Source organism: Ursus americanus, chromosome 36, assembly GCF_024610735.1.
Source record: "Ursus americanus isolate L20-20 chromosome 36, mUrsAme1.1.p, whole genome shotgun sequence".
NCBI lineage: Eukaryota > Metazoa > Chordata > Mammalia > Carnivora > Ursidae > Ursus > Ursus americanus.
This window is the reverse complement of record NC_142162.1, coordinates 25,974,301-25,986,684: the sequence shown is the minus strand read 5'-3', so window position 1 is coordinate 25,986,684 and position 12,384 is coordinate 25,974,301. Positions and strand designations below refer to the sequence as shown.

General features: G+C 39.4%; 1 protein-coding gene and 1 pseudogene across 2 annotated transcripts in view; one reads left to right on the top strand and one right to left on the bottom strand.

Annotated features, from left to right (window-relative positions):
• ZNF106 (zinc finger protein 106) overlaps positions 1 to 12,384 on the top strand; it is a 64,037-nt gene that overhangs the window by 5,420 nt on the left and 46,233 nt on the right. The window lies entirely within an intron of this gene.
• On the bottom strand, positions 7,759 to 8,703 carry LOC123775897 (heterogeneous nuclear ribonucleoprotein A1 pseudogene; annotated as a pseudogene).

Sequence of the window (12,384 nt, the reverse complement as noted above, 5' to 3'; positions counted from 1 at the left end):
GTCAAGGAGCTTACCCTCTATTGGGAGAGGTAGTCATCAAGCAAATAATTATACTAATGACTATAGAAGAGATTCAGTACCCACTTTGTGCCAAACACTTTATGTGGATTTTTAAATTTATTTCTCATAACAACCCTATGACACTGATACTAATAATATTTTTATTTCATGAATGCACAAAAAAATTAAATTACATGGTCAGGATCACACACAACTAGTAAGTGATAGCGCCAGGTTTCAAACACAAGCAGTCTGGCTATAGAGATCTTGCTGTCTTCCTTTATCCTAATGCAGTGGTTTTTAGTGAGTTTGAGATCATCCCCTAAGGAGGTTTGGAAATTTGTGGGGGGTGTTTCTTTGATTCAGAATCATTGAGAGGATGATACTGACTTTAGTGGATGGAGGTCAGGGATGTTGGACATCTTGCAAGGTAAAGGACATTCCTAACCTATATGGTAAAAATTGTTACACGTTTTGCATCACTTTCAGATGTTACAGAAGATGTCATGTAGGTGAAAAATCTGTTTATGATCGTATGGCCCAGAACCAATTTGTTTTACACATAAACTTACTTACTTACTTACTTACTTACTTACTTACTTACTTTATTTATTTATTTATTTATTTATTTATTTATTTATTTATTTATGCATAGAGCATAGTTACTGTGTAAATCAGGTGATTGTGCTTTCTTTATTTTAGAAAGTTTACAAAGAGTTGGCCCCTGTTTTGGAAAATCATATCACAGACAGCAGTGCTATTCCTGGTATTTTTATCAACAATTTATAATGTGTCTACATCAGTCTGTTTTTGTAGTTGTCACATATAGTCTTACATCGTCTAATCCAGTCATGTCCAAGCATTTACATATTGAAATACATATTATTTTATGATAAATTACTTTTTTGTTATAGTTAGCACATTATATTGTATTTTAAATTTTACTTGTAAGTTACAGTAGCTCTGAATTTCATTTTTTTTTTTTTTAAAGATTTTTATTTGAGAGAGAGAGTGTGTGCATGCGTACTCACAAGAGAGTGCAGACCTCAGTGGAGGGGCAGAGGGAGAAGCAGATTTCCCCCTGGACAGGGAGCCCAATGTGGGACTCAGTTCCAAGACCCTGGGATCATGACCTGAGCCAAAGGCACTTAACCGACTGAGCCATCCAGGTGCCCTGAATTTCATTTCATTAAGGATAGGATATATTACAAAATATTTATGATTAAAAAAAGTATAAATATCTTGAAAGAAAAATTGTGTGGTGACAATTGGGGAAGCTCGTTAATAAGCACTCATTAATAATGTAACACTGGGGAGAGTTACATTAGTCCCTCATATTTATGTAAGAATGAAAATTCCCATAATGTTTTAGGAAAAAAAGGGTATTGGGTCTGATATGGTTGAGAATTGCTGCTCTACTCCCTGCCTCGGAAATAATCACAGTTGTGATAAATGGTATCAAGAAAGTACAGGATTTTAGGAGAGAAGTGTATATGAGGGAATATGGCCTAATCTGAGAGATCAGGGAGCACTTCCCTAGGCAACTGACATTTGGACTGAGATTTGAAGGGATGAGTAGTTAACAAGATGGAAAGGAATGAAAGCATTTCAGGAACAGGGACCAGCATATGAAAAAGGGAGGGAACATGGTAGATGGGAAGAACTGGAAATACCATTTTGTCTGGTGTATAGAGACCTAGGGGAAAAGTAGCTCAAACCTAGTACTTACTAGCAAGGGTCATATCAAGTGGGCTTTTAAAAATATTTTGGGGGGCGCCTGGGTGGCTCAGTCATTAGGCGTCGGCTCAGGGCATGATCCTGGCGTTCTGGGATCGAGCCCCGCATCAGGCTTCTCCTCTGGGAGCCTGCTTCTTCCTCTCCCACTCCCCCTGCTTGTGTTCCCTCTCTTGCTGGCTGTCTCTCTCTCTGTCAAATAAATAAAATCTTTAAAAAAATATTTTCGTTTTTATCTTTAATTGGATGTAATGAAGGGCTTTTAAAAGTCAGGGACTGAGGGGCGCCTGGGGGGGCTCAGTCATTAGGCATCTGCCTTCGGCTCAGGGCGTGATCCCAGCGTTTTGGGATCGAGCCCCACATCAGGCTCCTGCGCTAGGAGACTGCTTCTTCCTCTCCCACTCCCCCTGCTTGTGTTCCCTCTCTCGCTGGCTGTCTCTCTCTCTGTCAAATAAGTAAATAAAATCTTAAAAAAAAAAAAAGAAAAAGTCAGGGACTGAGGCATAAAACATGAGTGTATGGGCTTGGCTTTTTCAGTGTATGGTTGAGGGAATCATTGAAGTGTATGTTTAGGTGGAGGTGAAATTGAAGTAGCCTAGAATGCTGAGTCATTTCATGAAAGACAACTGCCATTTAAGAGTCACCCTAGACCCTAGCAAACTTTGTCACTAAACCTAGGGCCTCCTACTCCATCACAGAATGGAGAGGTAAGTCTTTTTTGATCAGCCCCACCTGCTTGAACATTGCCTGGAGCCATTTAGTCAGGCTGAAGGCTTTCAAAAGTACAAGCATGGGAGTCCAGTTCTGATCATGGCTTATAAGCTCCTACTGGTAGATCCTCCTGCGGATAACAACTATTAGATCAGAAGTACATAATACAACTAAGATGTCTGGGGAGTTACCCAAAGCAAGCAGATTCTGGAAGGGAATTAACACTTGAGGAACAGAACTACATGGGCATGATTTCCCATTCTCATGGCCCCAGTCTGTGCCAGGTAGGATGGCTAAAATTCTGAAATAAACTTGCAGTGTTTTTTTGCCTGAAGAAACAAATGTTAAGGCTCAAGGCAGGCACAGCTGTTGGGAAGTGACAGGAGACTCTTGGAACATAGAGAAGCATCAAACTCAGGGAATGAACTCTACCCAAATCTTGGCAGACTGTTGAACTATGCATGTGTAGAGCAGACTCCAAGAAGATCAGGTAGGGATAAAAGAACTAAATTGAGATTTCATGTACCTAAGACACGGACTTTGCAGTTTGAGTCAACCAATTTAGATACCTACTAAAACAAAAATAAAGTAAAAACTCTTCAGAGGAATATAGAGGAATCCAGAGCCTCCACAAAAAAACATTTACAACATGCAGCATATATTCCAATATTACTTATAAACAGAGGCTCAGGAAAATGTAACCTCAAGTTAAAAGACAATCTACAGAGACTAACCTTAAAATACTCAAATGTTAGAATTAGCAGGAAAGGATTTGAAACTTTTGTAACTATTATTAGTAAAGAAAAGGAAAGCGATGCATAGGAAAATATGCTAACAAGAATGAGTATTAAATCACCAAATAGATATCCTAAAGCTGAAAAATATGATACTGGAAATAAAGCGGATGGGCTAAAAGCAGAATAGAGATGACTGAGGAAGGAAGCCATGAAATGAAAGATCAGTAGAAATTATTCCATATGAAGAGCAGAAGAAGAGTAAAAGAGGAAAAGGAGCAGCATATCCTCAAGGACCTGCGGGCAATATAAAAAGATCCAATGTATGTAATTAAAGTCCCAGAAAGAGAGGCGAAAGAATGGGAAAGAAAAAATATTTGTAAATTTAATGGCTGAAAATCTCCCAAATTGAGTGAAAGGCATAAATTGACAGATTCAGTAAGCTCAGCAAATCCCAGTAAGGATAACCATGCAAACCACAGGTTTAAAAGTGAAGAAAACCATGACTGGGTACTTCATCATCAAACTGTTGAAAGCCAAAAATCAAAGGAAAAATCCAGAAAGCAGCAAAAGAAGCCATGTTGCACACAGAAGGGTAATCATAAAGGCCAGAGAGAACAGAAAATCATTAAAATGCCGAAAGAAAAATTTGACAATCCGGAATTCCAGATTCAGTAGTATAGCCTTTAAGAATGAAACTGAAATAAAAATATTGTCAGATAAAAAAAACAAAACAAAACCGAAGAGAATTCATAACTAGCAGGTTTGCACTACAAGAAATGCTGAAGTTCTTCAGTCTGAAGGGAAATGATACCTGGTAGAAACTTGAATCTTCATAAGGAAATGAAGAACGTCAGAAATGGTAAATAATGTGGATAGATAAAGATCTTTCTCTTTTTTTCTTAAAACAACATATAACTGTTCAAATAATTTTTTAAAAAGCATCTTGTGGAGACCGTCACATAATGTAGATATAAAACATACAATAAAGCATGGAATGGGAGGTGGGGGTAAATTGACCTATATGGTAGCAAGGTTTGTATATATTATGTGAAGTGGCAAATTATTAACATTGAGTAAAGTGTAAAATGAGAAGGATGTTATTTTGTAATTCTTAGAGCACTCACTATGGAAAAAACGTGAAGAAGTGTTGCTAAAAAGCTAGTAGAAAAATTAAAGTGAATAATCCAAAAGAGGATAGAGGTACAGCTGAACAGAAATAATAGTAGACCTAACCCAACCATATCAGTAATTTCATTTCGTTTAATGGAATAGATATTCTGATTCAGTGCATACAGACAGATTGGCTAAAAGTGAATGCATGGAAAAAGATATACCTTCTAATTAGTAAGCATGAGAAGGCTGGAGTGGCTATATTCATATCAGATAAAGTAGAGTTCAAGATAAAATGTGTTGCTAGAATTAAGGGGGTAATTTCATAATGATAAAAAGGTCAATTCATGACATAATCATAAACATGTATGTGCCTAATACAGAGGTTCAAAATACATCAAGCAAAAATGGATAAATTAAAAAAAAATAGATAACAATCATAGAGATTTTAACACTCTTCTGAACAACTGATAGACAACTAAAAACGCATCAAGCAAAAATGGATAAATTTTAAAAACTAGACAACAATCATAGAATTTTAACACTTCTCAACAACGATAGCTAAACAAACCAAAGGTCAGTAGAGATCTCTACCCAGCCAGAATAGACTTCTTTTCCCAAGTGTACTTACAGACCAGATGCTGGGCTGTGAATCAAGTCTTAATAGATTTGAAAGGATTGAAATAATATAGGATATGTTCTTTGACCATGATGGATTAAAGTAGAAATCAAGATGTCCAAAATAACCCACACATATTTGGAAATTCAGTGAAGCTTCTAAAACTATGTGTGAATGAAGAAATCACAAGAAAGTAATTTGAACTGGATGATGAAAATAGAGCATCAAAATTTGTGGGATAGGTATCTATCCTGAGAAACAAATATAGTAAATCGTTAATGGTAGATTCTAGGAGGTAGATATAGGGATATATGGGAAACTGGTTGTGGGATATTCACTATGAGATTCTTTCAGCATTTTTGTGCTTGAAATTTTCTAAAATACAATATAAGGAGAAAAGGGAATATTAGGAAGAGATTTGTATTTTAAGGAGATTTCTCCTGCTGCAGTGTAAGGATTAGGGAAGTACGGGATTACCTGAGAATAGTTTGAGAGAGGATGCTGAGACCGTTTAGGAGGATATTATATGACTTTTTTTAGGCTGGCAATTTCAAGGTAAATTTGAGCCCTGGGAAAATTTCTAAGCTGTTGGGGTGCTGAACTTTTGAACAGTACCAAATTTTGTCTAAGCGTATGTTTTTTACTACCTGCTTGCTGAGATGTTTGGATATATCACTGCCACGTGCACAGCAAGTATGCATGGGAGCTTTAATTTTTTGATTTTTGAAAAATTTTTTAAAGATTTATTTATTTGAGGGGCATCTGGGTGGCTCTGTCATTTAAGCATCTGTCTTCAGCTCAGGTCATGATGTCGGTGGTCCCGGGATCAAGCCCTGCATGGGGCTCCCTGCTCGGTGGGGAGTCTGCTTCTCCCTCTGCCTCTGCTGCTCCCCCTGCTCGTGCTCTCTCTCTGTCAAATAAATGAATAAAATATTTTTTTTTTTAAAAAGAGGAGAGCATGCGCTCAATGGCTTGATGGCTCGATGGCTCGATGGCTCTATGGCTCAGTCCCACAACCCATGAGATCAGGACTTAGGCTGAAACTGAGTCAGACGCTTAACCACCTGAGCCACCCCAGCGCCCCCATGTGAGATTTTAGTGAACATTAGGCTTCGACATTTACAGAGTGATGAGCATTTCTGCAAATTCCAAAATTTGTAACACCGCTACTGTAGCGGCACATAAATTCCTCCCTAAAATCTGATAAAATATATGGTGACCTTTTCAGCAACTTTTTTTTTTTCTTTTTGTGGGTGAGCACCAAAGCAAGATATATTGAGCAATAGCAAAGGGATAGTACGAAGCTCCCAAGAAGGGAGGGGACCCGAAGGGATTGTTTTTATGGGCTTGTTGGCAGGCTTTTTTAATCTGATTAACCCTCCCTGTGCCTGTTGTCCAGTCAGGTTTTTGTCATCTGTCTGTTATATGGGAAAGGGTGGAGGGTCCTTCCAGGGTGGTGTAAGATCCTTTTAAGGGTAGTTTCCTTTTAGGGCAGGGGTCCCTCTTGTCCCTGCCTGCCTTCCAATTATCCTTCATCATTCTTCCCTCTGAAGAGGTAACCCCAACTGCTGTTAGGGAAGACCACCAATTGTAGCTACTTCCTGCTGGTCACAGGGGCATTAGATGGGGTGGCATTCAGGGTTCGTCTTGTCCAGATCTATCAGGGGGTCCCCTGTAGATGTCTGGTTTGACTTCCACGTGAGGCTGTATCTGAACCACCACCATTTGGAGTTTGATGACATTTATGGGTTAGTTGTCCCTAATGATGGTGGATATCCTGGACGAGCGCCCATAAATGTTGCAAGATTTTTTCTCTGTTGGTGCCCACGGTTCTTTGTCATGCAGCTTTGAAGAACGAAGAGGTAGACCGGACAGGGTGGTGGGCAGCAAAGCAAGATTTATTGAGTGATAGCAAAGTGATAGTACAAAGCTCCAAAGGAGGGAGGGGACCCAAAAGGGTTGCCATCAGAGACTTAACTATACTTTTTAAAGTATAGGACAGAGACATTTAGAAAGCTATTAACATCAAACTGCTAAAGTAGATGCTTTACTCTGTTATACCGGGACTGTAGTCAAGGGTGAACTTAAAAGATTTTATAAAAGGAAGAAATAATGAAGATGATTGCTATTATAGTCCTACTTTATATAAAGTGGTTGAAGATTATTGAATGTATTGTTAGCAACAAGATGCATGGAGAACAGCCAGGCTTTTTGAGGAGATGTTGCACAGTTAGCTAGACTCACTCATTAGCTTGCAGTGATTGTAATTTATTTCACAGAATTTTTATTTTTATTTTTTAAAGTTTTTTTTATTTTAGAGAGCGAGCGTGTGAGCAAGCCTGGGGGAGGAGGGGCAGAGGGAGAGGGAGAGAGAGCATTCCAAGCAGACTCCTTGCTGAGCATGGAGCCCTACATGGGGCTCGATCCCACAACCCTAAAATCATGACCTGAGCTGAAACCAAGAGCCGGACACCCAACTGAGCCACCCAGATGCCCCAGAATTTCTTTTTTAAAGACACATTTATTCAGGATCATGATTAGACTATTACACTTAGCAATCAACCACATGGGTACAAAAAAAATGTATATTAAAACCTTTTGTTGGAATGCTTTACACTTTCCACAGAACAGAAACTAAACTAACCTGTTATACAGTTAGTCACAAATATAGTCCTCAGTTTTTTGCCCATACACATGAGTGTTATCTAAAACATGTCTTCTTTGCAGCAGGTAGGTAGGCCCTGCCACCACTGTGCTTGGCTGAGTTCACAAGTCTTTTGTAACCTGTAGCTTCCCTCTTGCTTCTCTGGCTCTCCTCTCCTGCTAAGCTTTGTTTCCTGGCAGTGATTAAAACCTCCTGCCACTCTCATAGCTACTGCTGCTGCTGAAACCACCATAGCCACCTTGGTTTTGTGGTTTGGCAAAGTATTGACCTCCACCACCATGGGGGCCAGAACTTCTGCCTCCAAAATTTCCTCCTTTCATGGGTCCAGAATTTGAGAATTGATTGTTGTGATTACCAGAATCATCATAACTTCTGCTACCTCCAGAGTTGCTTCTTTCATTACCAAATCGGTAAGAGCCATCCCCACTGCCACCATATCCACTACCACCTCAACCGCCACCAAAGCCTCCTTTGCCCACTGAAGTGTCCTCCACGACGAAAGTTGTCATTCCCACCAAAACCACCTCCACAGTTTACAGAACCACTCCGACCTCTTTGGATGAAGCACTAACCATCGCTTGCTGAGATACGGCTCTCCTTAGTTCACAGTTGTGGCCGTTCACAGTATGGGATTTTTGAATGACAGTCTCGTCTACAGAGTCATGGTCATCAAATGTTACAAAAGCAAAACCTCTGTTTTTGCCACTGCCTCGGTCGGTCATGATTTCAGTCACTTCAGTTCTCTGGTACTGTTCAAAGTACTCCCTTAGATGATGTTCTTCAGTGTTTTCTTTAATGCCACCAACAAAAATCTTTCTTACAGTTAAGTGGGCACCATGTCTTTGAGAATCTTCTCTTGGGACAGCCTTCTTTAGTTCCACAACTCTTCCATCTACCTGGTGTGGCCTTGCATTTGTGGCTGCATCCATCTCCTCCATAGTGGCATACGTGACAAACTCAAAGCTTGCAGAGTCCTTGGTGTTTGGATCTCTCATCACACAGTCTGTAAGCATTCCCCAGTGCTCAGAATGGCTCCTCAGACTCTCATCAGTTGTTTCAAAGCTCAAACCTCTGATGAAGAGCTTCTGCAGCTCTTCAGGCTTTTTGGGAGACTCTGACTTAGACATGACGGCGGTGGGGGGCCGGGGGGAGACTCAGTGGGGTCCACAGGCAGAAAGGAGTAATGAACGTATCTCCGTGCCACAATTTTTAAAATTTCATGTCACAGAATTTAAAATTTTAATATCTATGAAAGATATATTGAGTACAGGAATACAAACTTTTAAAATTGTTAAATAAATGCAACAAGCTACCAAGTTATACTTTAAGAAAAATGTACAAGCTATCTTTGGGCTTAAAACTTTGTTATATTATGACAATGTTTGTGAATATTTTATTGTCTTGTTAGGGTTGGTGTTATCCCAGTTTCTTTCTCAGTCACTTTTCCCTATAAGATATAAGGCTTGCCAAGTTCCAGAATTGAGTAAAGAATTGGAACCTGGCGGTAGTTCTAATTCTGAGTTAAGGGATCAGTGGGCCACCCTGTCCATTTCCTTGCCTGGTGATGGACAATGTGAACAGCTTCATTTTGAGGGGCACAAATTTTAATGCCTTTTTCTGGTCACAGCCTTAACTTTACTTTGTATTAGCCCTGTGCTTATTTGAAAAGAGTGGTCGGTACATGAACTCTTCGGTAAGTGTTGTGTTAGGGCAGATAATATAAAAAGTAGGAATGCTAGTGAGTAAAATGCTGGTAAGCTTATGCTCAGTCAACGATACTGGATGCCGGAAACCACCAGTCACTTGCCTTGGGAAACAGGAGCCAGCCAGAACTTAGAACTAGCCAATACGACAGCTACCCAGAATAAGCCTTTGAAAGTTGTGGTTATAGGTTGATGTGATGAAAAATGCTTTCTGACCTCTGTTAGCAGCTTACTGCTACCTTCCTTAGCTAGGAGCCTTGAAACTTTCTAGGGAGGCCCACCGAGCAAAGTGAGGACCTCCAATAAGTGCTGGTTGTATCTTTGCTCCATAACCTTGTGGGCAACCTAGGGGTAGTGGAAAAAATGTGTTCTGTCACTGAGTTCTGTCTCTCTGTTGCCCTGTCTTGCTCATCAGAAATCAATTCGTTTTTTGTCAGGGTTGAGATGGAGGCACAGCAAGTTACCTGTGGGATTCAGAGAAGGGATTCTAATCTGAGTACCACTCCTCCCACCTCAACCCACTAATTAAGCTTTTTTTCCCTTTAAAATTTGTATTTATTTAAGTAATCTCTACACCCACCATGGGGCTCGAACCCATGACTCAAAGATCAAGCGTCGCATGCTCCTCTGACTAAGCCAGCCAGGCACCTCTAAGCTTTTTTTGTTCACAGTTTTACAGTATATCATTGTCCTGCAGAGTCTGAGTTGACTTGAATTAAGTCAGAGTTCAAATAATCTTAAGTATTACTGGATTTACTGTAATGAATCTTAGGAGATTTATGAAAAGACAGATCCCTTCCTTATGGTAAGGTTGGGGAGATCAGACATAACCTACCATCAGATAGCCTGCACTTACTTACATATAGTGCTGGTTGTTTGAACAGTAAAATGAGATGTGACATTGTTTCAGATAAAGTTATTTGACACTAAACAGTGTTTTCCAGCCTTGAGTTACATAATAAATATTTGGAGAAATATTATAATATTGATATTTGAGATGGACTACAGTATTTTGGTTACTTGGAAGCGTGTCTTTCTGACCTATTTAAGTCACTTTTGAAAAGTGACTGCCCTTGCATAGGAATGGGGAGAGCATAGTGAAGTACAAAATGGAGTCTCTGGAGATTACAGTGCAATAATTCTACTCTGTCTTCACTACTGTATTTCTTTTTATTACTAGCTATGTGGGTGATTCTGATGTACTGCTTGGGTTTAGAACTTCTTTATATATTGAGGGCAGGAATCTTTAATGAGGGGAGCAGTTGGGTGAAGAGAGAATAGATATGAGGTCTAGAAGGCTTATCACATTGAAGAATAGATAGCAAAAATGAAAAATAGAAATCTATTAGGACTCTGACTAAATACAAGAATCTGAAGGAAAAGAATTAATAATACGGTTTTTGCCCACAGACCATGGGGATTGTATTGACAGAATAGTAAAATTAGGATGTTGAGAAAGGGTATTTATTATTGGATTTTTAAGGCTATTATGACTAAGAAATATCAGATATTTCTCATAGCTGTTTGGAGAAAATTTGAAAGATTTCACAGTGGGTATTTTTGTGATGTGGGAGGGAAATGCAAGGTGGCTAAAGTAAGAACAGCAGTAGTCGAATTGTTTGTTTATACTTACTTGACTTGTATAATGCAGCCTCTCAAGCACTTTGAGGTTGCAGAGTTGGATGGTTTCTATTTCCTTGACTTCTAATAATTATTTAAATAAATAACCTTTATTATTATTATTATTATTTTTTAAAGATTTTATTTATTTATTTGACAGAGATAGAGACAGCCAGCGAGAGAGGGAACACAAGCAGGGGGAGTGGGAGAGGAAGAAGCAGGCTCCCAGCAGAGGAGCCTGATGTGGGGCTCGATCCCATAACGCCGGGATCACGCCCTGAGCCAAAGGCAGACGCTCAACCGCTGTGCCACCCAGGCGCCCCACCTTTATTATTTTTTTAAAAAATTTTAGGAGAGTGAATGAGAGAGAGAACGAGAGAGCACATGAGCTAGCGAGCAGGGGAGGAGCAGGGGGAGAGGGAGAGAGAGAATCCCAAGCAAGCTCCACACTCAGCCCAGAGCCCAACACAGGGCTCCCATCTGAAGACCCTGAGATCATGATCTGAGCCGAAATCAAGAGTTGGATGCTTTACCTATGAGTCATCCAGGCGCCCTCTTGTTAAGTAAGACCTTTAAAGAGAGCAGTGGTTCCCATCTAGAAAGCTGTGAGCTAATTTGAGTATTTCAGAAAGCTTAATGGAAATCATCTATTAACCCAGATTAAGGATGTAGAGATTAAAACTCCTTTGTCTTTGGCCGGAATCCTATCGATTTAGTGCTTAAATACTAGGTCTTCCTTATTGCTTAAATGCTTCACTAGCAGTTATATGCTTTTTGCTTTTTTTTTTTTTTTAAAGAAATGAAAATGAATTTACTTAATTCATGCAGATTAGAAACGTGGAGTTTATGAATGGAAAACTGAATAAAAAGAGGGAGTCTTTGGTTAAAAGGTTGATAGAGAATATTTTTATTATGACTTTATTTACTAGGAGTTGATGCCTTTGGTTTTACTAAATAGAAACACAGTTTGTATTTTAGTGCTCAGTTCTCAGTCTACTAAATATGTGAAAATACCACAGAAGCTGTTGCTTATGCCAGAAAGTCACACTTTTTCATTGATTTTGTTGCTTCTTCTATTGTTCCTGTTTTGCTTTGATGGTTAATAACTTGGAGCATATTAAAGACATTTCTGGACATGGGGCACCTGGCTGGCTCAGTCCAGTGGAGCATGCAACTCTTGATCTCGGGGTCATGAGTTCAAGCCCCATGTTGGGCATGGAGCCTACTTTAAAAGAACAAAAAAACGCACTTCTGGACATACCTTCTTTATCACTGTTTCCCCAACTCTTAGAACAGTGCTTGGTACTCAATAAACGCTTGTTGAATGAAATAAAGTACTGCATGTAAACAATAATTAAAGTTGAAGTAAACATTAAGATATAGAGGAATTAAAAAGAATAATTACGCAGCGACACTGAGCTCCAGAGTGATTTATGTTAATTTTGAGATCTAAGAGATAGTAGCAGTACTAGAAGCATGAATAAT